Raw genomic sequence first — 3,607 nt, 5'->3', positions numbered from 1 at the left:
CACTGCTGAGTCCTCTCCCCAGCCTCTGCCCCCCCTTCACTGCTGAGTCCTCTCCCCAGCCTCTGCCCCCCAACATTTTTTTAAAAAAAGAAACAAAGTCTTGCTATATAGCCCTGACTCTTTTCTTCTCTGTCTCTACCTCCCTCTCCCTCCCCCTTTCCTCCCTCTTTCCTTCCCTTCCTCCCTCATTCCCTTAATTCCTTCTTCAGTTCAATACTGAGTTTCACTCTACAGCTCAAACTGGCCTCAAATCTGTGCTGAGCTGTGCCTCAGTGTCCAAGTGTTGGGATTATCAATGTGCCACCACACTCAGGGTTTTTGCTTGTTTGTTTGTTTTGAGCTTTTGGCTCTTAGGAACACCCCTTTTCTCCCGCCTCTTCTCCCCCTCCTGCTTTTGAGACAGGACTTTATTGATTAGGCCACATGCCTGCTGTTCTTGTACTTGGTTTGTGGCCCAAGCTGGCTTCTACCTTTCAGGAATCTTCCTGTCTCAGCCTCCTCTGCCTACAGACTTGTGCCACCATGCCTGCATCACTGAGTGTAATTCAGATAGCCTGAGAGAGATGGGTAGCTTACTGTAAGGAGGAGAGGCTGTGAGAAGGAAGTACTTGGAGGGACCGGAGTGTGTGGGACAATGCTGATGGACTGGAAATCCCAAGAGCTGGCCACTTTTATTCTCTTGGCACAACTGATTGTGAAGTGTAGATCTACAAATAAACAGGTACTTTATCACCAATACCTGTTTTTTACTGGCAATCTGAAAGTGCTGGCGAGGTAGCCACTGTGGTTGCTGTCGTGTGTAAAGCTTCTGGCCTTATGAGAACAGTATAAGTAAGGTTCATGACTCCAAAGGATGGCACCTTGGACTCATAGGCCTTACAACAGCAAGGAAAACAGCAGAGGAAAGGTAGGAAGTTGTGCTCTGTGTGACAGCAATGTGCTGATGTCAGTGCTGTGCGTTTCACAGCATGTTCGTGGATAAAGCCATTCTCAGGCAGTGGCTTGGCTTTTCTAAGTGAAAACTGAACCCTGGCTTAGCCCAGTGGGGCCCTGAAATGTCAGCCTGAAAAATGGTAGCCAGCCAGTAGCTGGAGAAAACTGTATTTCTGTATCTTTGCTGTGTCAGAAACTGTAGAAGAATGAATATACCCGGGAAGGGCAAGGCTGGTAGCCGCAGTTTCTCTGGGATTTGTAGTTTTGAATATGTCACTTACCAGATGCTATTAAAGAAGTCCAATTGCAGTAGAACAGGAAGGCTTTGACAAGAGCACCAGTAATGCCAGATGAGCATAGCAAAGTTAAAGGCCAGTGAGATGCAAGCCAGGAGGCGAAGGTGTGCTAGGTAGAGTATTTTAGGGCAGGAGAGATGGCTCAGCCGGTAAGAGCACTGACTGCTCATCTGAAGGCCCTGAGTTCAAATCCCAGCAGCCACATGGTGGCTCACAACCATCCATAATGAGATCTGATGCCCTCTTCTGGGGTGTTTGAAGACAGTTACAATGTACTTATACATAATAAATAAATAAATCTTTGGGCTGGAGTAAGCTGGGCCAGAGAGAGAAGAAAAAGTGTCTGAAAACAGCTACAGTGTACTTATATATAATAAATAAAATAAATCTTAAAAAAGAGAATATTTCTGCTACTACAATAGTCAAGCCCATGACCAGTAAGGCAAGTTGTAATACCTTCTAGAGAGAGGTAAAGGTGTCAAAGACTAGCTAAAAGCAGAGAAGGCAGATATGTGTTAGGTATACGAAATGAGGGAAGAGCTGTGTGTGCTAGGGGACACCTAACGCCACATTTGAGAGCAAGAGGCAGGTGAATTTCTGAGTTCTAACCTGGTCTACAAGAGCAAGTTTCAGGACAACAGCCAGGGCTAACACAGAGAGAGTCTGTCCCCCCCAAAAAAACAAACCAAAGCAAAGCAAAACAAAAAGAAATCAGGAAAGGATGTCATGTACAGTCATTCCTCATTTTAATAATGCATTCTGGCTGGGCAGTGGTGGCGCACGCCTTTAATCCCAGAACTTGGGAGGCAGAGGCAGGCGGANTTCTGAGTTCGAGGCCAGCCTGGTCTACAGAGTGAGTTTCAGGACAGCCAGGGCTACACAGAGAAACCCTGTCTCGAAAAACCAAAAAAAAAAAAAAAAAAAAAAAAAAGCAATGCATTCTGTATTAGAGACAATGAAAATTGATGGTAAAAACTCGGAAATCTAGGATCCCAAAGTTGAAAAAAAGTTAACAAGGAAGGAATAGCAAGTATAGCCAGTGAGCTGTACTTCTGGCTGAGCTTCTCTAATCCTCTCTTGCAGATGAAGAGAGGATCATTCTGGGGTGTAGTGGTAGAGGCAGTTAGTGTTTAGGAGAAAGGGATTCTTACAGGGTTAAGATCCTGGCTGCCAGGCTGGCCGGGCCTTTTGAGATGAACTGGTTGAAAACCCATCTACTGCCCTGAGCATGTTGTTTCTCTAAATTAAAATAAAAAACTAAATTGTAACTATTTTTCTCCCCCCTCTCTCTCCCTCCCTGTCCCTCCACCTTTCCTCCTTCCCTCCATTTTTCTCTTCCTTTTCCCCTTCTCTCCCTCTCTCATTCTCTTTTATTCTTTTTTTTCTTTCCCTTTCCTTTTTCATAAAGGACTTTCCTGGGCTGGGGAGATGACCCTGTTGGTAAAGCATGCATAAAATGGCAGATGTTCTGGGGAGGGGGGTGGAAATCGGGAAATGGGATAACATTTGAAATGTAAATAAATAAACTATCTAATAAAAAAGTCACATTTCTATTTTACACACACACACACACACACACACACACACACACACACACACACACACACACACATACACACACACACACCTCTCAAAACGAAGAACTTCCTCTGACTAATCATGGAACAAAGTAAAGGAGCTTTCAGTGTGTCAGATGCTCTGCTAAGGGTTTTATGTGTCTTAACTAAACTCAGAGCACCAGGGGAGAGGAGACTGAAGATTAAATTAGGTAATTTATGTAGCATGTCATAATTAGTAAGGGGAATTAGAGTATAAACTTTCCTTGTTCCCCAACTGCTACTCAAACACATGCTAGTCTTGCTCCTTCCTGAATTCTTACTGTCACCTTACAGTGTTCTTTTGGGAAGGTGAGTGATTAGTACTTGCAGAAATAATGTCAGGAAAATGTGCTGTGGCTGGACAGCATGCGTGCCTCTAATTCCCACTCTCACGAGGGAGATGTGAGGCCAGAGCCAACAGGCGTCTCTGAGAGCCAAAGGCCAGCCTGGGCAGAATAGCGAGAGTCAGGGAAACTAAGGCTACATAGTGAGGCCTTGTCTTGGAAAGAAGAAAAGCTTTGCTTTTTCTAATGTTGCTGTCAGCATGGTGCGATCTGTAGGTCAGCCAACTGCTGATTTTTCTTTTCCAAGAACCCACCTGCATTGGCTCTTGCATGACAGTCAGTAGTGTCACATATAAAACACCATAAACATTTGGGTTGTTAAGAAAGCAAAACTGCCGGGCGTGGTGGCGCACGTCTTTAATCCCAGCACTCAGGAGGCAGAGGCAGGCGGGTTTCTGAGTTTGAGGCCAGCCTGGTCTACAAAGTGAGTTCCAGG

General features: G+C 45.1%; 1 protein-coding gene across 1 annotated transcript in view; it reads left to right on the top strand.

Moving 5' to 3' along the window:
- The window catches only part of Armh3 (armadillo like helical domain containing 3), a 186,721-nt gene that overhangs the window by 35,218 nt on the left and 147,896 nt on the right, over nucleotides 1-3,607 (top strand). The window lies entirely within an intron of this gene.

This window comes from Mus pahari, chromosome 1, assembly GCF_900095145.1.
Source record: "Mus pahari chromosome 1, PAHARI_EIJ_v1.1, whole genome shotgun sequence".
Lineage (NCBI taxonomy): Eukaryota > Metazoa > Chordata > Mammalia > Rodentia > Muridae > Mus > Mus pahari.
Note: the sequence above shows the minus strand (reverse complement) of the source record. Positions and strands in the feature narration are given on the sequence as shown.